Source organism: Anthonomus grandis, chromosome 6 (assembly GCF_022605725.1).
Source record: "Anthonomus grandis grandis chromosome 6, icAntGran1.3, whole genome shotgun sequence".
NCBI classification, from domain to species: Eukaryota; Metazoa; Arthropoda; class Insecta; order Coleoptera; family Curculionidae; genus Anthonomus; species Anthonomus grandis.
In genome coordinates, this window is record NC_065551.1 from 8,538,466 (window position 1) to 8,562,846 (window position 24,381).

Sequence of the window (24,381 nt, forward strand, 5' to 3'; positions counted from 1 at the left end):
TAAAAGTTGCATGACAAAAGATATAGTAAAACATCAAAAATTTGAAAAAACACGAATGTGAAACACATTTTTTGATATTTTCGGCGAATATCGCGTAAATTCTGTTTTGTTTAATGCTCTTACTGTTTATCAAAATTTGTGCTATTGTATGGTTTTCAGTACGAATCTTTAGTTCGATCAGTTGTATTAGTTTTTTTATAGAGCAATACAATTTTTATGATCATTTTGTGCAAAAAAATCACTTATGTTTACGAAAAGAATGAACTAGTGGATATAGTATTTAACTGTGGAGAGTGTCAACAAAATGCAGCCGCAGCGTGTAGGTTGTATGCGAAAAGGTTTTCTTTAAGAAATCATCCGGCCCCACGTATATTTGTAAATTTAGTTATTATACTTCGTGGCATAGGGTGTATTTAAGAGAACTACGAAGAATACGCTGAACGAGCTTCCCAACCTAAATTGTTACAAACTGAGGAAGACATTTCAGAAATGGTCGAAGACGACTCAACAATAAGTACTAGAACCATAGAAGCTCAAGCTAACGTTTCTCATAGCCAAGTGTGGAAGGCAATACAACAAGAATAGTATTTTCCGTATCATTATAAACGGGTACAAGCGTTCTAACTTAAAGATCATCCTAAAAGAGTGGTATTTTGCTAATGGCTTTTAGGACAGTTCGACAAAAATGAAGACTTTACGAAATTAATTGGGTAAAGACGAGGTCACATTTACACGAGACGAAATGCAATAAATTTCTACAACAATCATGTTTGGGCAGTAGAAAAACAGCATGCTATAAAAAGATCTAACTTTCAGAAATAGATTTTCATTAAATGTTTTAACTGGCATGGTAAATGGCAGTGGCGAAGCGTTCATGTAACTATTGTTACCATTGGTCACAGTTGAAAGTTTTGATAATAAATATTGTAATATACTGGAAAATACTGGAAAATAATGTAATTTATTTTTTTACCATGAAAATAAGAACAGTTAGACGCATGAAAATAATAGTGTCGCAAATAATTACCCGCGCAACTTTTCACAACAAAACGTTGTTGACCTATGGTCTCAAGAAATTTAAAAAATCTATAGCCATATAGTGTTACACTTTTTCAGGCAGTCAAGGCTATTTTTTATAGTTATTTAATAACTTTTCCAGGCAGTTACAGTATTTAAAAAATCCAAAGAAAAGCAAAGGTAAGAACACGAAGAAAAGAAATTTTAAGTATTTCCTTTTAACTGCAGAAAAAAGCTGAACACTCTGAATGTTCAGCTTTTTTCTGCAGTTTAAATTTATGTTTTGTTTTTTCCAGGCACTTTTCTTCCCAAGGATTGTTTAACCTTTCCGGGTAGTCAATTAACACGTATAAATTTCTTCTAGGTAATTGAAGTTACCTTTTCTATCTATACAAAAATTGCCAAGGAATTTCCAGGCAGTCAAGGAACTTTTTGTCGATCAAGTTAAAGATTTAAATAGCTTTAAAGATCAGACCCGAAGTTTTATCGTTACAGATATGTAGCTAATTTGATTCAGCATGGCAAAACATGAATAAAAAGTTGTATTGATCCGGCTTTTGAGGCAAATAAGGCTAATTAAAATGAAAGATAAAAACAGATATATAGTTAACACACTTACAGATGCCGTATGTTTTTTGGCCAACCAATAGTTACCGTTTCGGGGTACTTTTAAAGGGAGTAACTCTGATAATAGAAGCAATTAGCGGGATTTGGTAACTTTAATTGCTAAAAACAATTAAAAATTTTGCCAACATATACCTAAAATGATCATATTGAAGATATATCTACAATGAAATAAAATCAGAAATTGCAGAAGCAAGTTCTGCAGCGGTTATATGGAATGTAAGCATCGGTGTTTCAAGCCAATCTCAATTTTCGGTTATAACTAGATATGTTTTCTACGAAGGTAGTGTTTATGACATAGATAGATTTTGCATGAGAAAAGTTTAAGAATTTTTTCTATTCGAGTGAAATAATTTTGAAAGTATGTCGTCAAAACGAGGATTTTGTAATTGACGATGTAGCGAAACCCAATATAATAATTATAAATATTAAAGATGATAGAAAGACGTCTTTTATTGACGCTTTTTTTCAGAAATTTCTGACACTGATCTTTCAACTATAAAATAGATTTTTTGATTTAAAGCAGCTATTGTAAAGTTGTATGGACAGAAATTTGACACAGTAAAATTAGAAATAGTATTGACAGTTCTTTAGAATAATTTAGGTTCTGCAAGCATTTTGCCATAATTTAAAATTTTCAGAGATTAATAATGTATTTTCTCAGGCTTTTAAATTGTCAAACTAATTTTTAACGATTTCGGCTACAAGTGCATCTGGTATCAGCAATGAGGCGAATTAAGATATGCTAAAAATACTTAATTTCAAGTCTCGTCACTTGAGAAACGCGTTCTTAAAAGATTGATAAAAAACATTCACTCTACGATTCTGTTAAAAGGTTGTATGAAGAAAGATTATCTAATCGCACTATTCCAAATCAAAAGACATTTTAACAAATTGACCAATGTCTAAGGGAAACTGGTAGGCGATTTCACTTATTAAGGTGATATTATTAACTTTCTTTATTGTAATTTTAAGTTTTGAAAGAAAAAGTACTGATACTGGTCAGAGAAAAATAGTTCGTATGGTACAGTTAAGAAACAGAAACATTTAAGACGCATATCATCTACAAAAATTACATGAACTACCTCCTGAAGATTTTTCTCGTAGAATATATCCAAACTTCATTAGCATTGTTCTTTTTACCGATGTATCAAAAATCGTATTGTGAATTATTTACATAACTTGCATGTATGGGCTTATGAAAATCCTTATGCCGCTGTTATTTCTCATCATCAACATCAGTTTTAATCAATTAATATCTGGGCTAGAATGATTGGCAATTTTTTGATTGGGCCATTCGTATTACCGCCATGATTAAATGGCTGGAACTTTATTTGGGGTTCCTTCAGAACAATCTTCTGGATTGCCGCTTGCGATCCGCCATAATATGTATTTTATGCATGATGGAGCCTCACCTCATTTCAGCGTTGCTGTAAAAAACCACTTGAATAACAATTTTCTAAACTGTTGGATAAGTAAAGGAGGATATATTGCCTGGCCTCCTCATTCTCCCGATATAACACCAGTGGATTTTGACCTATGGGATTATCTCAAAACCTTCGTGTATTCAACTCCTGTATATACTTAGGAGTAGTAACTTTTACAAAGAATCAGGATTCATCGTGATGTGATAAGGAACAATCCAGGGTTCTTGTGGCGAGTACCGCAGTGCACGACTCGTCGTACCCGCGAGTTTAGACGTCACGGAGCGCAAGTTGAACCTACTTATGAAGTTTTTAATTCATTGTTTCGAATTATTAGCTTCTTGTTTTATTAAATTGTTTTTCCAGGTTATTTTTTCGTTTCAAGAAAAACATAGGTTTACATTTTTTTTTAAAATTTCGTTTAGGTGCCTTTCTAGGAACCACTCTGCATTTTTAAAAATATGTACTTTTTTAGATTAAACAACTTAAAATGGAGCTTCTCTGTTGTTTGAATAACTGTCACATCGCTGAAAAAAAGATCATATCATGACCCGTTTTAATTAAAATACAACAGTGATTCCTTAATTATTATTTTTCTTTAAAACCGTTCATTTTATTAATAATTAACAAAGCCTTTTCTTTAGCTTAATGTTCAAGTCATTCATATTTATTATTATAGAGTCTTTATCATACAGGATGCTAAAAATTTAAGCGTTAAGATGTATAACCTAGTCCGCCTCTGGTAAGTCCTAGTATTAGTTTTTAGTAGTGTTGATGACGTAAATTTTTTATTAAATTATGCCAAGTACCTCAAAAGCTTATTTAAGAAAAAACGATTTTCAGTGCCTTCTTTAAGGGACTGTATCTTTGTATATGAGTTTTTTTATAGGAAAGTTTTATTTTATTTTTAAATTTTTTACCTGAATCCTAGATATTTTTGACATTTTCCGAGACTCCCTGTATATTGGTTAATGAGCAATTAGCTTCTAGAATTATCTTTAAATAGTAATAATAAGTTTTTTTGTTTTTATCTTAAATTTAAAGGCTGAAAAAATATGTAGAAACTTATACAAAATGAAAGAATATAGGATGATGACCATTTAAATTATGCATATGCATAACTTAAATGAACCTGACAACCTGGCACTGATAACTAAAATTTTTATATATTTTTAACTTATTTTTACGGCTTACATTTATAAAATTAATTATTATAAATTGTTTAATAAAATATTTATTTATTTGTTTTCTAATTTTACTTTTTATGTTTTAAATGTTTACTAGTAATAGAATATTTTAGCTTTTTTCGCTAAAAGATCAATTTAGGTGGATAAATTACTATAGATATAAGTTTTCTAAGTAAATAGAAGCCAAAAAGATTTTTTCTTCCAGCAAATCACTAATAATGTTATATTGACAGGCCTTTCAGTTTACAGGAAATTATTAAGAGTTATATTAGTAATTTTTTAATATGACTGATGGAGTCGTTAAAAGGCATAAAAAATGTCATTAAGTAAGAAGAAAATTATGTAATTGCTTTTATTTTAGGAATATGAAGAAATTTCTGTTTTTAGATCTAAAATATAGAATCTTTTTAACACCTATTGGACAAAGTAAGCATAGGGATCCTCCAGTTGCTTTAAAGCCTCAGAAACAATTTAGACGGCAAGCGGTGAAGTTAGCTAATTTATATAAACTGAGCTCAGCTATATCTAGGAATGTATATAGCGTTGGATGCAAAAATTGTACCTCTAATGTTTCTTTAAATATTGTTTTTCTTTTGGGTGGGCAGAGAAAAAATTACGATAAACTAAAGAAACTAATAAATAGAAAGCAGTAAAACTTATAGTGTATAAAGAGATATTTTGATTTTTAACGGAAAATCTACCCGTTATTGCTTATATTGTCATAATAAACGAGGTATAGACAGAGCTTCAGAAAATCACCTGCATATCCTCGCTAACAAGCGATTAACAATAATTTAATAGATGCCCCTTGATTGGCCGACCGTAAGGACCGCTTATCTCTCCTATTATAATAAACACGTACGTTTTTCAGTTTCACACCATAGTGTCTGTAAATGTAGGTTTATTATAAAAGGCTAAACAAAATCGTGAATTCGATACGATCAGCAGCGGCGCGGGCAAAAGCCCGATGCGTCCCAGCAGTATTGAAAACCGTTATCGGCCTCGCGCATCGAAACCCCTTTTAAAAAGCCGGTGTTAATTTTAGCCCCTTTATCTCGCAGCAAGTGTTTTTGGTCTTGGTGTCTCGGAAATTATAATTAAAATTTTTCGAGAGATTTATCTCTAAAAATTGTATGGTAAATACAGTTTTGGAAATTTATGATTTACAGTGCTATCAATTATAATGATGGGATATAACCTAAAATGCTTGATATAAAATTACATACAGTACAATATTAGTAGATCAGATATTTTGACTTAAAATCAAAAAAATATATTTTATTTTCCAGATTTATTGTGTATTAAATCATTGGAAAAAATTTTAAAGATTAAATCATAATGTATATAAAAACATAACGAAAAGGGGCTAGTGTTACTAATTTAATATCAAATAAGAAGAAGAATATCAACAACTTGCTAAACAAATCCTTTTGATGATAAAATATTTTTAGATTTAGGTAAAAAAAATACTAACCTGTAAGTACCATTAATTATTATAATTGTTGTCTAACCAATATGTCGCTTTGGCATTTTAAACAAAGGTACAAAAAGTGTGCATTAATAAATCTCATTTAAATTTTATGTTGTCGAGACATTCAAATAAATAGATATAGGATGAATTAATTTGTGTATTGGTAAATACAGTTTCGCAGGCAATAAAATAAAAACCTAACATCGTTAAAATCAATTATTTTTTTTTTGTTATAATTTTGTTTATTTTTTTGTCATCAGCCTAGCTTGCTCAAGACAGTTTTGTCAAAGAAAAAAATTAAACAACTACTTCATTTTTATTACTTAGTAGTAGTGGAAGTTATACGACACAAGCTTCACGACTATTTTTTAAAAATATTATCAATATTTCTGTTTTTTCGAAGTTTCTTCGGAATGACAAAATATTACCATAGTTTAATATAAAGAATATGTTTAATAATTAATGTAATATAGGAAATACATAGAGAGCTTCTAAACAGGAACACCTACTTTTTTAGCCGTAAATTTTGGTTGTAATTTAAAATAAACTACTATGACAGTAAGGTTATAAATCTGGTTCTATTTAATCTACTGGATTAATGTAGATAATTTTACACCCGCAATTGTTTTGATTTCATAAGCTAAAATTTTTAAAATTATTTTTGTATTTAAAAAGGCACTTATAACAAAAAGTTTTAGCAAATAATGCAGCAAAAATACAAAAAAAAACATAATATCTGTGTAATACAACCTCAACCAGTCCATATCGTTTTACAGAAAGAAAGTTTTATAAAAAAACAAATTTTTACAAAAAGTCAAGGTATGTGGCTGTCAAAAGTTGTGGCTTTCAAAAAGAGAGCCGATTACTTTAGAGCCAGTAACATTTTTTGAAAGATTTTCTAAAAATACAAAAGGACACAAAAGTTTTCCAAAACCACAATAACGGAATTTAAAAGATAATCAAATATACCGGATGACACAGGAAAAAGGGACCACTTAATAACTATTTTACTCTTCAAGATAAACAAATAAAATTTATTAGATTGATGGAATAAGAGCATCTTTTGACATATTTAGTTGTTTTCCGTCACTTCCCGTCTTACCGGGAGTGACATTAACTTTCCTATTTTAAATGACGCATTTGGTATATTATTACATATTTTAAAAGAAAACATTATTCAGAGAAGAATGATGCATTTGGTACTTTTTAAAGCAAAAAGTACCATAGAAATAATTAACATTACTTGATAAAAAATTAAAAGTTTCAACACATTCATGGCACCCTATTTCAAATTAAAAAAAATATATTTTATCTATGAATAAAAAACTGAGTGTGGTGGCAAATGCGAAGTCATTATTCCCAGAATATTATTTTCTATATATATATATATATATATATATATATATATATATATATATAAATATATATAACCGAATATGTCAAAAGATGCTTTTATAACTGTTCTATAGATATCCCAAATTCCATTTCTTTATCTTGAAAAGTAAAAAATTATGTGGGTGACACAGGAAAAAGTGTTACCTTTATCCTGTGTCACCCGTTATAATATATCTCTTAGTTCAGCTTAATCTCTCAGTCTACTTCAATTTGATATTAAAATTAAAGTAGCTAGGCTTCGTCAGCATAGGCATTAATATCCATAGCTACTTATCCATGTAAACTTCAAGAAATCTAATGATTGACAGCTCCTTACTTGCGCCTTTGCTTATAAGCATAAACGGATTAATCAGTGGATTTTATATTAAATACTGTCATTATTATTTCGGTAAAATTAATCAACTAATCCTTTATTATTACTATACTCCGAGTTTGGTTAACAAATTCAGTTTCAAGAGATCTAATATAGTTAAGTAATAATTCGCAATTAATGATAATCAGCAAAGATTATAGAAAATTCCGCTAGGATGTATTTAAGTACAGCTGTCATTAACGTAATTAAGATAGATGAGTCAAGAACCGTCCTATGATGAAAACAGGCCTATTGTAAAATTTTATGATCAACTACCTTACAAGTAGTTTCCAAATACCGCAAATATTCTTTTTACTCCACAATTTAGGGTTTTGTGTGAGGAAAAGATTTATCATTACTAACCTTATTCGGGGCAACACACAACCAAGAAATTGTTACATATAATAACTAACGAAAATGGCTATTGAAATGTGAAAGTTTTAATCAGATTTTAACTGTTCACTAAGAGCCTAATACATAATATTTATTAGGCTTTTAAGGTTTTTTGTTAGTATTTAATAAGCGATCGTACATTTATAATTTCTCAACTCATCAAGCACATAATTTTCCTTTCAAAGTTTCATTTATTACCTAAATAAAAATATTTCCAGTTACATCTCTGATTAAAACTATTAAATTCCTATCTAGAAGTTTGAAAACTTTACATTGCTAAGATCTTCTTTCAGTAAAAACGTTCTTAATTGAAATTGAACTCGCTAAGTAAACGGCCGTTGATATTGATTAATCGCAAGAAGTGTGAATCAAAACAAGAGAGAGTGCTGCATGCGACTGCAAATTGAAATGCAAACACGCGATTCTTGTGCGGACTCGACTGCGTGCATGATCCTTCCAACCTGGTAGGGTGCCATTGTAAGTATTAATGGCACATGCTGCCAAGATTTATGTCCTACAACAGACCTGTAATTCAGAGGTATCCTGTGATATTTCGTTATCTAAATTGGACTGAACAGGTTTTTCTTTTATGGATTCTCTTTCAAGGACTCATGATAATTCAATAAACAAGCAATGAGCATATTTTATATAAATTTTTTTTATCAATAATTATAAAAAAATCGAAATTTTATTTCTCTTTCTCCGAGCAATTAGATTATTCGGAAAACCTACCGACGCGTGAATTTCTATTTCTTTCTCTTTCTAAGGCGGCGTTGCGTGTCAAAATACCTTCCCACATAATAACAATGTGATATAATAACAATTCACCTTACATAACCCTTGATAAAGACACCAAGCGCACCATACAAAACCGTTCTTTATCTTCGGGGTACAATCGGCTCCAGCTGAGAATTCTTGACGTCGTCCCGTGTATACCCACACGAATTAAATGGCCACAATACAATCTTATTAATACCTGGTATCTTATCGGGCTAATAGGATCTGATGCCTCTTACCAGGGCCGATTGATATTAACGGATTTAGTCAAAAGATTTATTATAAGCTCTTTTTGGTAGAAATAAGGAGGCCGAGATGTTTATGAAAATCTCAGATAAGAACAGGGTAATTGATATCCAGTAAGGACATAAAATATCAGTTTTGGGATTTCAAGAACTTTGCAATTATATTTTTTTAGATAATGAAGAATTCTCAGTGACAACATATTCAATCCTATAGAACCATTTTTTTATTATTTTTGAATATCTCGGATTCTTTACACATTTTGTCTAGAATATAAGTCAAGAACCGATTTTTTAGTTTGTAAACTGCTATTTAAAATGTTTTATCAATTTTTAGAAATTAGAAGGTGGAAGGCATTCTCGAGCATATTTAAATATAATTATTCTATTAGATTTCATTTAATGAAGAGAATGATTCCTGCCAACACATTATTTCTTTCGGATATTAGGATTCTAATAGCGACAATTTTGCCTGTGTATATTACCCTGAAGGAAAAATTTACCTTTTCTACTAAAACAAATATTGTGAAGGTAGTACCTTCTCAGTCCTTTTTTCTCATGGTTTTGCGGGATTATATTCTTAGGTTTGGGTTATTTTTAAATAATTGATATATGTGAAATTTATTTCTTCATAAAACTACTTATGAGTAGAAATAGAGACAGATATATACAGACACAGATATGTGTGATGGCAGGAGTAGACTATTAGGGATTTATTCTAATATTCTTTAGTATTTGAACTTATTTCTCTTCTGAAATTAGCAGATGGCTTGTAAGTCTTTTGTTATGTTTGTACACCACGTTATTCTTTTATGTCAATAAAATTTCTGAATACACCAATCTACTTGAGTGGATTAGGGCTTCGAAAATAATTATCTAATAGAAAAATAAATTATTTTAAACACATAATTTACGTATTGCATTGAAATAAGAAGAGATAGAGGAGTAAATAAGAAACTTAAATAGTAAATATGCGTGTAGATATAAAAATAAATATATAATTTATAATATTTTAATCTGATAAACTATATAAGAACAGAAACTTGCAATTATTAATAATTAAAGACAGTTCTCAAATAATTATTTAAACTATTACTTAAATAAAAAATAATAACATTTTCATGATAAGCAAAAAAATTTCACCAATGTTACAACAATTTCTGTCTCCAGCACATCAAAGGCCTAAAATAAAAGAAAACCGTGGATAAAAATGTTCATTATACATATAACAGAAATAGATGATTGCTCCAAATTTAAAATAATTGTCTTGAAAGAATCCGTCTAATCGAAAATTTTAATTATACAGGGTGTCCGGAAAAAGGAGGCCAATCCGCCGGCCACATATAGGGTGGACCAAAATAATGCGAGTTTCGTTATGCCATTTTTTAATTGGGCGTTCGGGATTCAATATACAGGGCGTCAAAATGAGAAATATAAAATCCTTTTTTTGAAGTAAGTCGAGTGTTTCATAAGATATTAAATTAAAATTTGGTGTGAGGGGGTTTTTTGGAACGAGAAATTGAATTCCGTTCACGGACTCGCTATACCTTGCAGAGGGCGCCACCTGCGGTATATTGCATGTGTTAAAAATACCAAAACTTTTTTGTACCCCTGTATAATAAAGTTCTAGTAAAAAAATTTAATTATCCAATCTTTTCTTGTAAAAAAGTATTCTTAGTAAATGTCGGCCTGAGAATCCATTTATTAGATATCTTTATTTTAAAATCTAGATACATTTTTAGTTTACAAACAAGTTAACAAAATAAACATACATAATTTTTTCTAAATTAATACTAAATTACTTATTATAATAAAAATCATAGAATAATGACCCTAAGCTATTTGTTCTACGTGACCTCCATTCATTTGTATACGCATACGAATCCTCTTTATTAAAGAAAATAAAGGCTTTGAAAAATATTTTGTTTCAACTTGAAATGCTCTCCAGCTGCAATGATTCTTTCCTTTAAATGATTCTCGTTTAAAATCGGATCGGATCGGAAAAATCCAAAGGGGTAAGGTCGGCCGAACGGGGTGGCCACGAAATAGGAGCATCTCGATCCCGACCAATCCAGCGATTAAGAAATACTTGATGTAAATAGTTCCTATATCCCATTTATAGCAAAATGAGCTGGAGCACCGTCAAGTTGAAACCAAAGATTTTGTCTTAAATTTAGAGGCAAATCATCAAGCAAATCGGGCAGTATTGTAGAAACAGAAATGAATCACCAGTCAAATTACCTGATAAAATGACAGGTCCTAAAAGAAAGTTATCCATAACACCTGCCCACACATTGGCTTTAAAATTTACTTGATGATGTGTCTCAACTATGGCCCTAGGATTCTCTTTCAGCACATATGTGTGCGTTATGGATATTTGTCATGCCGTTTCTCGTGAACGTGGCTTCGTCAGTAAATAGAATCGCCTTTATAAAATCCACATTTCTATTATTCATTTTACATTCTTCGGGTAAAAGACCTTGTACTTTTTGAAGATGAAATGGGTAAAGTTGTTGACTCCGTAAAATATTATGTGTCTCGGTTTTCCCAATATTTCTCATCTGTTCAGCCAAAACCCTAGTACTAATGTTTGGTGATTCTTCGACAATTCTTAAAATTTCTTTCTCTTTCCCTGGTTGAACCGTCTTTCGCTGAAACTTCTCCCTTAGGCGGTTAATCAGATTTAAAAAATATTTTCTTTTGGGATGAAATTGGTTTGGGAATGTCTGGGCATAGTCCTAGCGGCTAAACTAGCATTGGAGTAACATTTTCCTAGTTGAGAATTCACAGGTATTTACTGTTTACAATAATATTTAAAACTTACCAAACATCAAAACCATATCCGCCATTTCGGAAAAGGGTACATTTCTTGGTCTATGAGCCATTATGGTTTTATAAGTTTTAAGAAAACACACCAAATACAAACATATATTTAAAAAATGTAGATTTAGGAGTAATTGAGAAGCTTGTTAAGAGCGTCAGAAGCGTTTAAATTTGTCACTTTAAGAGAACGTAAAAAGTTACTGGTGCCCGAGGTCAGCCAATTTGTTTTGAAAGAAATATTTAGACTTTTAAATGAAGATATCTAATAAACGGTTTCTCAGGCCGACATTTACTAAGAATACTTTTTTTACAAGAAAAGATTGGGTAATCAGAATTTTTTACTAGAACTTTATTATACAGAGGTACAAAAAAGTTTTGGTATTTTTAACACATGCAATATACCGCAGGTGGCGCCCCCTGCAAGGTATAGCAAATCCGTGAACGGATTATTTCTCGTTCCAAAAAACCCCCTTACACCAAATTTTAATTTAATACCTCATGAAACAGTCAACTAACATCAAAAAAACGATTTTATATTTCTCATTTTGATGCCCTGTATATTGAATACCGAGCGTCCAATTAAAAAATGGCATAACGAAAGTCGCATTATTTTGGTCCACCCTATATGTGGCCGGCGGATTGGCCTCCTTTTTCCGGACACCCTTTATATATTTTTACTTAAAATTAAAAATGAAGATTATATTATTTTTAGATTATATTAATCCAATATTATACTATTCGATTGGCCCAATTGATGTATTTTTTAATAGATCACTCCATTTTATATTTGAAATATATCTATTCGATTGGAAGAATCTATTTATTTATTTTAGAGTAAAAGACATTTTTGTTAGCTCTAATTAGACCATTTTCAATTACAATAATCAAATTGTGTGATTGTCGCCTATTTGCCCTTTTTCGATTTGGTGGATTTGCCTAAGTTTTTGATTGGGTTAATCTATTTTTCAATAACTGCTTGGGAGGAATAAGGTTCCATCCGTTAATAAAAGTTTTAATATGCTTTTCAGTTATTGGTTTAATAATTTTGCATAATAATATTACATAGCAATATTTCCAGTAATTTGGAAAATAATCAATTTTATTGCATGCGTTGATAAGATGAATGTCAGAAATAATTCAAGGACAACATAGTTGAATCAAATATTTGCTTTAATGTTCATCCTGGATCATAAGATTAATTTTCTCCTTTCTTAACATGCGTAGTATCACAGATATACCGACAAATTGCCTCGTTATATCTGTGATATAATATATTGGGTAGTACATATTTGATGAATAATATTAAAAATTTAATTGATTAGTAAAAAATTAAGATAACATGAGGTTTCCAGATAAAGTAAGAGTTTTTCCAATTATTATCTTTAAATGTTCGGTTCCATTGTCTCAACCCTATCTCACCTAATATCCTGAATGTCATTATCGAGTAATATAAAAAACCTTTTACGCCTAAAATTGAGTAAGGAAGAAGAAAGTGATACAAGAATCTACGCCTCTGGAAATTACCTTAAATAATTTTAATTGTAACTAAGTTTATCATCTGATTAAATAAATTATATTATATTTATAAAACTTGCTTGCTTATAGCAATATTCAGGATACATTCATATTTATGGTAAATATTAACTGCATATGTTAAACTGTTATGTTGTGAAACTATTGCTGTGTAAACTATTTTGGATCCGTAAGTCTTATGTTAAGTCTAGAGAGGTTTCAATATTTTTTTTTTAAACTTTTGATTTTTTTTCTTTAAAAATTTTCATTAGTAATAAAAAATGAAAATATGTATATCGACAATAAAGTAATCCTTTTTTTATGTTACGAGTCCTCTATCTAATAGATTTTTTAGAACGTTTTAACATAAGTGGAAAATGATTTTTCCTATTTTGGACAATGCGGGCTCTGTTATCTTAAATTATTGGTGAAAGGCAAATTCCGTAAAATATTACATTATTCTCTCTTTTAAGCTTTTATATGTAAATAACTTTTAAAGTATCCTAGGTATATTCACATTACTTATCAAAGTAATAAGATCGACGATATAATAGAAATGGGCTGCGTAACCGATATCGATCGATTATACCGCTCTTGGCGACCATTCAATCTGATAAGACCCAGATCAGATTAGTAAGTAATTACATCTGTTTCAGGTAAAAGGATAATTAATTGCAATGGTGTTTGAGCATTCTGCGTTTTATTTTTTATTAAAAGTTGATTGTAAATAAATGCTAGGTGTGGTAACTATCAATGTGGTGCTAATTTTATTAAATTATTACACTTGTGTTTTATTATATATAATAGGCGAATTTAGTACTTTAAGTAAGAAAAGTTTCTAAGAACTAGTTCAATATACGTTAGAAAAAAATCTGTACATATACGAGGTGTTAAAATAAAGTAAATAAGTTCGACTATAATTATTTTTTCATACAGAACCACCTCATAAAGTTGTTCGCACTTATTTACTAACACCCTGTATATTTCGTACAACTATTTTATACTTAATTTAATATTTAAACCATAGCTAAGCATTGGAACATATAAAGAATATTTATACGTACTATGAATTACAACATAAATTAAGTAAATATGTTAGATCAAGTCCAAATATCGAAACTAGGAATTTTTTGTTTATCATTAGATTAATAATTTTACATATGCTCCTTAAAACTTTTAACTAAATACATTTCAAACCTGATAACTAAAAGTAGGCCTAAAACACTTTGTTTTAGGTTTCAATGATATTCCATAATGACAATTTATTTTAGGATTAGATGGTGAATTAGCCAGCAGTCTTTTATGGTAAAGAGATTTACTTCAAAATATAGTAAGTCGCGTAGTACAAGGATCATATTAGTATTATATACAGGGTGAGCCGGGAGGAACGCACAAAACTCCAGGTGAGTATTGTACAGGTGTAAATAATTAAAAAAAACTTGTGTTTTTATGCGATTCCCATTTGTTTTCAAAATATAGCATAATTATAAACAAAAGTTTCTACATTAGCATGGTTTTAATTAAAGCACTATTTTAACAAATGTTCAAAAATACCGCCACTTAATAGATTCTACTCCATCTGCCAAAGGCCCTTGTTTCTTTGCTCAATGATTCAGGTCTTTCTTTGAAAAACACTGCTGTATTACTAATGCGTCAAATTTGTGTCTCCCGAGTATCGAGTTTCACTTTGACACCTTATTTTTAAACCAGCCCCACAAACAATAGTCCAGTGGTGAGCTCTGTAGCTCATGGAGGTCAACTAATAGAACCACCGCGTGTAATTCACAGTCCTGGAAACTTTTCGTCCAAATATTGCTTGACCTGATGAGCGAGTTCAGAATTAGCCTTCAAAAGACATCCGATGCAAATATTGTTTATCAAAGGTAGACTGAGATCGAAATTCGGAAATCCGCCTATAGGTCCAAATTCAATAACTATTTTCACCACCATTTTCTCTTTATCATATTATTATTTATTCCGAGCTTCTGAGTTCTAAATATATTAAGATTAATACGACTTAGTTTTTTGAAAGGCTGATCAATAATATCTTTTCCATTTAAAATCTACTAATAAATTTACTTGGATCTTAAATACCTAAAGGTAAAGCCATAAAAGTAATTAAACTGCACGCCAATTTTTATTTACGGTCACTAAAAAGTGAAGTTTAATTATAATTTCTGTTGATAAAAAGCGATTTGTAATTAAAAGTATTTATCTTAATTTGCGAGAAAGGAATCATTTAATTGATCAATAAAAGTCACTTTAATTTTCTCAGTTTCAGGATGTACTTGCTCAACGTAAAATGAAATCGATTATGTACCATGTAATACAGTTACACCGTGTGATTGTAAAAAGCCACTTCGATAGTAGATATTTTGTTTAGATAAAATAATGGTAAAAATATTATTCAAAATGTATGATAAAATAGACCCGGAGGTTTTAATATTAATTTATGGGTTTAGTCTTAATGTTAGTCCGGCACCAGTTTAAGACCATCCTTTAAAAAAGCTAAAGGGACATACTGGTTTTCTTCCAATGCTTGGTAAAGATACCCATTAAACTAAAGCTATAGAGCATTATAAAGGACAATTATTCAATTTTAAATCATCAACTCGACAAATATTAGATTTGATGTTGAGGCCTTCAGTTTTAATGAAAAATTCTGTACACCAATAAGACAATCTTTAAATATCAACCGAGAAAAACTGAGTAAGGACACAACTTTCTGAATTTAGACTGCATTACCACTAGAGGGAGCGAAGCAGTCTTAGGAGTTATATTTCCATACTTTCTACTTTCAAGTAGAATGTGCTCAGGATTAGGAACTTCCAATCTACGTTCATGTCCTATCATAGTGAATATCTGCATAGAATAGTGTCAAGGTACGAAAATGCAATCAGCATCGCTTAATATCCAACATCTAAGTTATAGTATCAGTATGAGGACGATACTTCAGTCCTTCAATTACATTCTTGATGGAAATTGAAAAAGTTTTAAATCTGCGCCTTCTGAATATTAATGTGAGTACTACGAACTAGAACCATAAGAATATCGATTTTTAAAGCTTGCATGGTTTAAAGTGGGGATCACTAGAATAAGATATTAGAAAGCATCTGTTATATGTAATAACCGTAAGTAATTTAACGCCAAAAATATAATGCAAAGAATTGAAGCAGAACGGTTTTCCGAAGACGTAATTTTTAAATGGGAATAACCCATCAACATCGAACGAAAATTCTCATAATTTCATACGGGGTATTTTCAAAGTAAAGTCATTTATTTTAACACTTTGGAGAGTTCGTCAAAAGAAGTTAATGTACGAAAAATCACCTGTATAAAAGTTGGTTAATAAGTAAGTTAATTTACATTATTAAAAAATCTTTATTAAGTTAAATGGTTACCGTTATTACAAAAAATGTTAAAAATTGTCCCCATTTGTTTGATTAACATACAATCTTGCTCGGCTTACAGATCGACCCCTTGTCCTCGGCCGACAGAAAAAAATCGCAAGTCGTTAAATCTGGGGAGCGAGGAGGCCAAGAAATGGGTCCATTGCGCCCTATATATCTAGTCGAAAACTCATTATTTAGATGTTCATGAACTTCTCGTCTAACATGTGGTGGAGTTCCATCATTTGGAAACCACATATTCTCTTTCACATTTAGAAGAATATAGAATAATTATGGCAGATTGTTTCGAAGAAAATTTAAATAAATTTTTACGCCAGCCTAAATATATAATAAAAATCTTTGTTGAAAATTAGCTCTTTTTACAGCATGCGAATTCTACTGGTCAAACATTGATTGTTGTGGAAATTTTGCACTCATCTCGTGTAAATGTGAGCTCATCTGTGTACAAAATTAATTTTGTAAAATCTTCATTTCTGCTGAACTGTTCTAAAAGCCAATGGCAAAATACAACTCTCTAGGATGATCTTCAGGTCGTATCAACGCTTGTACGCATTAAGTAATGAGTACAAGCTAGAAAATGATATGGATAATACTATTCTTGTCGTATTATGTTCCACATATTATTATGAGAAACTTAAACTTGAGCTGCTATCGTTCTATACTCATTCAGAAGACCCAACGTCTTCGACTATTTCTAAATTGTTTTCCTGAATTTGTAACATTTCAGGTTGAGCAGCTTTTCCGGCGTAGCCTCCTCGTTGTTTTTTTAAATATCCTGTGTCACGAAGTCTAAATTTAATAACTAAATTTACCAATATATGTAGGGCTGGATGTTGCTTAAAGGAAACCTTTACACACGCAACCTACATGCTGCGAATGCATTTTATTGGCACTCTCTATAGGTAAGTATTATGTCCACTAGTTCACTGTTTTTAAAAGTATGGGCCATTTTTCCCAAAAAAATATTCACATAATGAAACACAGACTATTAAAAGACTGATGCAACTGGTCGAATCAAAGATTTGTACTGAAAACCATACCCTAACAGAAATGTTGATAAACGGTAAGAGCAGTAAACAGAAAACGGTAAAAATTTATATGGCATTCCTTTTTTATATTACTGTTTTTTTTATATTACCTCCTTAAAATATAAGGTTTTGCGTAGAAAAACTCGCTTTAAAACAAGAATGTTACCGTAAAACGGGACTACTTTGGCACACGGGGTAACTTTGGCAGAGCGTGCGCGCCTTTGTTTATATTAGGCTTGTTTGTCTAGTTTTAATATTCAGTGTCCGAGAGTTGTTCAGACAGGTCGGTATGTTCCGCGGCGCGAAATATGGTGCGAAATTATAGTAGGTTGCCTGGATCGAGACCCTATAAAAACTACACGGAACAAAATTTAACGAATGCATAGCAAGCTGTTAGGGAAGGGGGGATGTCACAAGTAGGAGCTTCCAAAACATGGAAAATACCTAGAGGCACTCTTCAGAATAAGCTGTTTACGAAACATGAGGGTCGTGTAGGTCACCCCACCATCCTTACCCAATAGGAGGGGAGACTAATTTCAGAGACCATCAACCAGGTAGCAGATTGGGGTTTTCCCGTTACTGTTAGTGACGCCAGAGAAATCGTGCAAAAATATGTTACAAAACAAGGCAGAAATATTCCTGGATGGCCCAACAATAGACCAGGACCCTATTGAACAGGACTTTATTGAAAAATTTATTACCAGAAATAATATTAGCATTCGATTGGCATCTAATATTAAGCGTGCACGTGCTTCGGTTGGGCGCGCCGATATAATGGAGTTTTTCGAAAACATGAAACCTGTTCTGGAGTCCATTTCTGTGAAACAAGTGTTTAACTATGATGAGACTAATTTCACAGACGATCCCGGGGCCAAAAAAGTTTTAGTTCGTAGGGGTACTAAAAGGGTTTAAAGGGTTCAAGAACATTCGCGTTCAGCAATAAGTGTAATGGTCTGCGGAAGCGCAAATGGAATCTTACTATCACCAATGGTAGTCTATAAAGCCAACAACATTTACGAAAATTGGACTGTTGGTGGCCCTCTAGGGGCAGTTTATGATAACAGCAGCAGTGGATGGTTCGATATGAATCTCTTTGAGGTATGGTTTTTTAAACTGTTGCTGCCCCACGTCAAAGAAAATTGTTAATGGTGAACCAGTTATTCTTTTAGGTGATAACCTAGACTCACATTTTTCTCTAACCGTGGTAAAGGCTGCTAAAGAAAATAATATTTATATGGCTCCTTTACCCCCCAATTCAACTCACTTTATGCAGCCTTTGGACGTGGCTTTCTTTGCTCCCATGAAAAAGAAATGGAGGGCTATTTTAGACGATTGGAGAAAGACCAGTCGCGTAAAAGGTACTTTGCCTAAAGAACACTTTTCGAATCTTCTGGATCGCTTGTGGAGATCTCTACAGGAAAGAGTAAAAGACAATTATAAAATCCGGATTTCGTGCCACCGGAATTTGTCCATATGATCCGCAGCAGCCTTTATCCAAATTGCCAAAAACTCCAATTGATGCATCTACGAGTGATATTTTGAATGATAGTTTATTAGAGTTTCTTCAGGAGACACGTGGACAATCAAGCACTAACCCTAAACGAAAGCGGGGACGAAAAATTATTCCCGGCAAAGAAGTCGATTGTGAAGAAACTAAAGAGGAGCAAGACAAGGAAAAACTAATTGAAAATGAAAATAATGACAAAAAGAAGATTGCGGGAAAAGAGAAAGGCAAAGGAAAAGCAAAAATTTTTAGAAAATCGACATTAAAAGATGTCAATCTACCATCATCCTCAAGTACCCACAATGAAGACGAATGCGGAATTTGTGCTGCTTATTGGTCTGGTTATACTGGACCAGACTGGATTCTATGCAATGGTTGTTTTAAATGGATCTGTGGTATTTGTAACGAGGGATCCAAAAAAAAATATTATACCTCTGAGGCATGTGAAGATGATTACTATTTATGTTATTTTGATTTAGTTCCTTTCTTTTACTGTGCCAAATATTAGAAAAATATTTTTTGTTAGTTTTTAAGTGTTTTGTTTATTTTGTTTAAGAATATAGAAATTTCATTAAAAATATTGAATGTTTTATTTAAAAACTAAAAAAAAAGCCTGATTTGGTGCCAAAGTAACCCCAGGATGGGCCTACATTATGTTTATTCACATTTCCGTTTGGGTGCCAATGTAACTTCAAACACGGGGCTACTTTGGCACCCATCTTTTTAATTTTTTTTTCGAAAACGGTTTATTGTAAAAGCCCTATTTTAGGGCAGGTTATAAGCATGACCCGTATTGTTACTCTTAATTTTTTTCAAGTTGATTCGATTATAAATGCAGCGCCTAGAATCAAAAATGCCTCAAAACCTGCACAAAGTAGCCCCGTTTTACGGTGCCTTAACATTTGAATAAAAAACTTGATGGGATAGCCCTTTTCCAAAATTTTCAAGCTGAGTATAAATTCAGATAATAAAGAAAACTTTTTACAATTATAAAATTTCATATCATGCAGTATTTTTTTTTCTTTTGACTAATTAAAATTATAAATACCCCAATTAAAAACAGGTGGCTCATGATTGGAGTTAAAGCTAAAAATTGACAAGTTTGAAAACAAGTAGCGCTTCTGTCTTAAGAACTAATTAGATTTTTATTGTAACGTCATCGTTCTGGTCAATCAGTTTTTCAGCACTAAAAAATTAATTCTCATCGATATTACTAGTCATTCGGTTAATTAAGAGGATTCTTGGGAGCTTTGGGAATTAAAACATCAAAGTTAATGTTGTTATTAACAAAAATTCATATAATACCATGACGTTATAAATATTGATAGTTTATAGAATAATTAAAATATTTAAGTCAGAAATTACAATAATTCATTTATTTAAGTCAAAACATCTTTTTTGCACAAATACTTTTTATAGACAACATACACGAACCCAACGTGCGATTGGTAGACTTTAAATATGTTTAGATCCTATTCCTTTCAATGCTCTTGTTAAAAATTAATTCACAAGTCTTGTTGTAAAAATATTTTGAAACCTTAATTTCTTTACTTATTTTCGGAGGAATTAATTAGTCTTTAAAGTTCTGTTCTTGATATAACATTTTCATTATTTTGGAAGATAAACGATGATGTCCTCATAATTTTGAAATCATTCTTTATATAGACCAAGTGTCTTTCAGGCGTATCAAAAATAGGTGTTTTTTAAATGTTCATTTAACGGTAATCAAGCCCTTGTCAGATTTTTATTAATATAATCATTCAGGAATTCTCACACAGAGAATCCTTACTTTATATCACTTTTACTGGCATGATTGGTGTTTGAAATCTAGCTTTTCTTGCTCTAGTTTTATTTAGGTTTCTAATTTAACTACACTGAAATTTTCACTACTTTAATCTTCTTTATTTTTGTCAATTTTTCATAGCATTTATAGAAAGAGTTTTTGATTTCACCGCGTTAAGTTTTTTAGTGCTGCTTTAAGGAATAAATGTCGGCTAAAATAAATGTTAACTTTTGATCATTGTTGTTACTTCCAGAATTACATGACCTTGATATTAAAAAACTAAAAGCTATCCAATAAAAAGTTTATTTTATGTGAGTTTTTCACATTGCCTACTCCTATCCTAATTTCATCAAAATAGTTTTGATTTTTGGGACTTCCGTTATTGGGAATCCGTTATTCAAGTAAACCTTCTTTAAAATTCTGTGCCGCAATCAACATAACTCGGAATCAACAAACATTCTGATCAGATTCTTCCGACGATTTAAAATCACTCATTTACTTAATATGTATTTTTAGACTAATCCAACAATTTAAAATACCATTTTTACAAAACGAATATACAAAGGGACAGGGACTATACAGGGACTATACAAAGCGACAAATTACAAACAACAATTTAGAGGTTATGTTCATATTCCGAAGATCGGCGTTGACTGGCTGCACGAATTCTCTGACACTTGGCTTGAAATAAATCCGAAAACAAGTCTGATTATCAGATGATAATCAAAAATTTGTGTAAGAACATCAAACTTTTAATTTGAAACCGATCAGAAGTTTCTGTGCGAATGCATTTTACAGAGAACAAACTTTATTTCAACCGCGAACGATCCATGGACTGCCAACATCTAAATTTGTCTGGGTTAGTATAGGCCAGTTCATTAGTCAGTGCAAATACAGGTTATCACGAAATTGTAAAAAAATGTTTTCAAAATATTCAATATTTTTAAAAACTTTGGTAAGTTCTAAGCAGTTTTCCAAGTCCTCATCACTGAAACTCAAATGATCAGATATGGTAATTTTATCATGCACAACTAATCTAAAACAAAATCAATTTAATTAAACTATTCATAAAACTAATAAAAAACAGTAAGACCAGCAATCATTATTTGTAACAGTAACTATTATTTGTTTTAAATTTAAAAATAAAATAAAATAAGCACCACTTACCAGGAGATAAAGACAAAAAGAGTCAACATACATCAAATATGCCATTAAAAATCTAATGTGCAAGTCCAGAACTCAAACTTTTAATGAGAGTCCAAGGATCAATTGAACTAGTTATAGATTGATCCTGAATAACTAACAAAATATCCACGAACGGCAGAATTTCAAAATAGAAGTTCAGGACTGGTCACCGCGAAAGCTCTCTTTAACAATGCGCATGCGAAGTAATTCTAAACTTGTCCAGGACTATCACCACGAACAAAGCTATTATTTAACTGTTAGTGTTTAGAATGCCGAATTAGTCTTGTTTGGATACCTGTGCAAAGGTAGAGCTGAAGCAAACAAAAAAAATTGTTAGTACACGAATTTGCTTTAATTTATTCGTTTTATTATGGAGGGATGTCATTTAAGCCCTGATGAATAACTGCGAGCAGTGGGAATGGTTGAAGCAGGTCAAAATTACAGAGCAGTAGCGAAGGTTCTCAACACATAAGCGAGCGTCATTTGTCAGCTAATGAGAAGATACCGTGATACCAAGATATTAGAGAGTGCCATACTTGTTTAACAAGACCAACTGAATCTTAATCTATCTAATTATAATCATTATGGGATAGAACGATAACTGCAGGCACCTTGTTTTTTTGGAGGGTTATTTTAAATGGTGTAAGTTACTAAACTACCATTCTGCAACCTGTTGTGCTTCCGTATGCAGCAGAAATTTGATAACATTTCCAGGATATACACGTTAATGCCCCTCCACACACAGCTCGTCTGGTACGCGAGATTATAGGGAATTCGCAAATTATTGTTTTACCATGGTCCGCACAGTCTCCAGACCTTAATCCCATTGAACATTTATGGGATTCAATCGGGCGATACTTTTTAATCAAAGAAGGCAATTTAAAACAAGGGCTCAGCTGTTTAATCGTCTTTCTGACTTATCGATTACTACATTCCAAATGGAAATTGACAACCTAATTTTCAGCATGCCCAACAGATGCCAGGCAGTCATTAATGTACGAAAAGGTCACACTCTGTAATACTCTGTATTAATAATACTAATTTAAGGGCTTAACATTAACAAAAACGATTTTTTGATTTTTTTTTGGCTTATTTTGTAAAGTCTTATTAAGTGTTAATTTTTTAAAAGGTGTATTTTTTTTGTTAAAATCTAAGCAAAAAATGCAAATAAATATTATTCTCCTTAATTTTTAGAAACATATATGCTGTTTACAAAAATTTATAATTATTTTAGTTTCTGTTTCCGAGATTTTTTTCATGTGTGTTTTTCTTTAGAAATAATGAACCTTTAATAGATATGCCATTCACTGCAATAAGTGAGGCCAGCAAGAATAACAAGAATAAAAATTCTTAAGGTGAAAAAAATAATCTTAAGGATAATAAAGACATTTATAAAAAAAATTTCATTCCGAAGGCATGCACTAGCAATGATTAAAAAAATTTAATAAACTTATTATTAGCTACCATTATTGCCAATCATCAAATCATATACATCTATTAATAATGTTCATGACCTTTCTGACGAGAACTACATATGCTAACATGATACACGATGTCTAATAAAGTCATCTTCAGGTGTGCCCCGACCAAAAAGGCCGAGGTGCTTGGGGTCTCCAGGGGTCCGACACTTCGACGATGTAAATCACACCGCGATTACCACCTGGTGCTCCGCTGCGCCCCACGGGGTGCGGCAAAAGGGGTCCTCCAATTTACTAGCCTGAGGTTTTCGAAGTTTAAATGCCAATTTAGTTTATGGGACGCGATATTTTACCTATGGGTATGGTACAGTAAAAAAAGTTATTAGATCTTAAACTAATTTATTTTAGATTGGTGCAGAATAGGAGCCCTAGATCCTTCAAAATTCTAAACATTCCATATTCTCATTACTTTTACACTAAATTTACTGAATGATTATATATCTAAAACCGGAAAGAAAAAATCTTATATTGATATTTTCATTTTTTTAAAATTTTCAAACCACGATCGATATTAAAAAGGTAACACCGCCCACTACGCCTAAGAACGAGCCAGTACTGGAGCCGGCCGATTGCTAATCGCAGTTCTTTTTTTGGAAAAAAGGTGTTTAAGGCTTCCCAGGTTGGTTATTTATGTCTCGAAATTACGGACGAACGCTATCCGAGATGTAATCATACGGTATCGGTGTGCGTGGACCTAATGGCGGGCAGTGCGTAACCGATTTATTTTCTTTAATGAGAGAGTGATTTATTTTGCCGGTATTGGGTAAAACGAGCGG

At 31.5% G+C, this 24,381-nt stretch overlaps 1 long non-coding RNA gene across 2 annotated transcripts in view; it reads left to right on the plus strand.

Annotated features, from left to right (window-relative positions):
* The window catches only part of LOC126737740 (uncharacterized), a 90,868-nt gene extending 66,803 nt beyond the window's left edge, over positions 1–24,065 (plus strand). Inside the window, exons 2-5 of one of the 2 annotated variants that reach the window (XR_007661094.1) lie at positions 14,489–14,620; positions 17,452–17,529; positions 23,703–23,904; positions 23,954–24,065. This is a non-coding gene — a long non-coding RNA (uncharacterized LOC126737740). The remainder of the gene's footprint in view (positions 1–14,488; positions 14,621–17,451; positions 17,530–23,702; positions 23,905–23,953) is intronic. The other variant, XR_007661093.1, reaches the window with a different exon arrangement.
* The last annotated feature ends 316 nt before the right edge of the window (positions 24,066–24,381 follow it).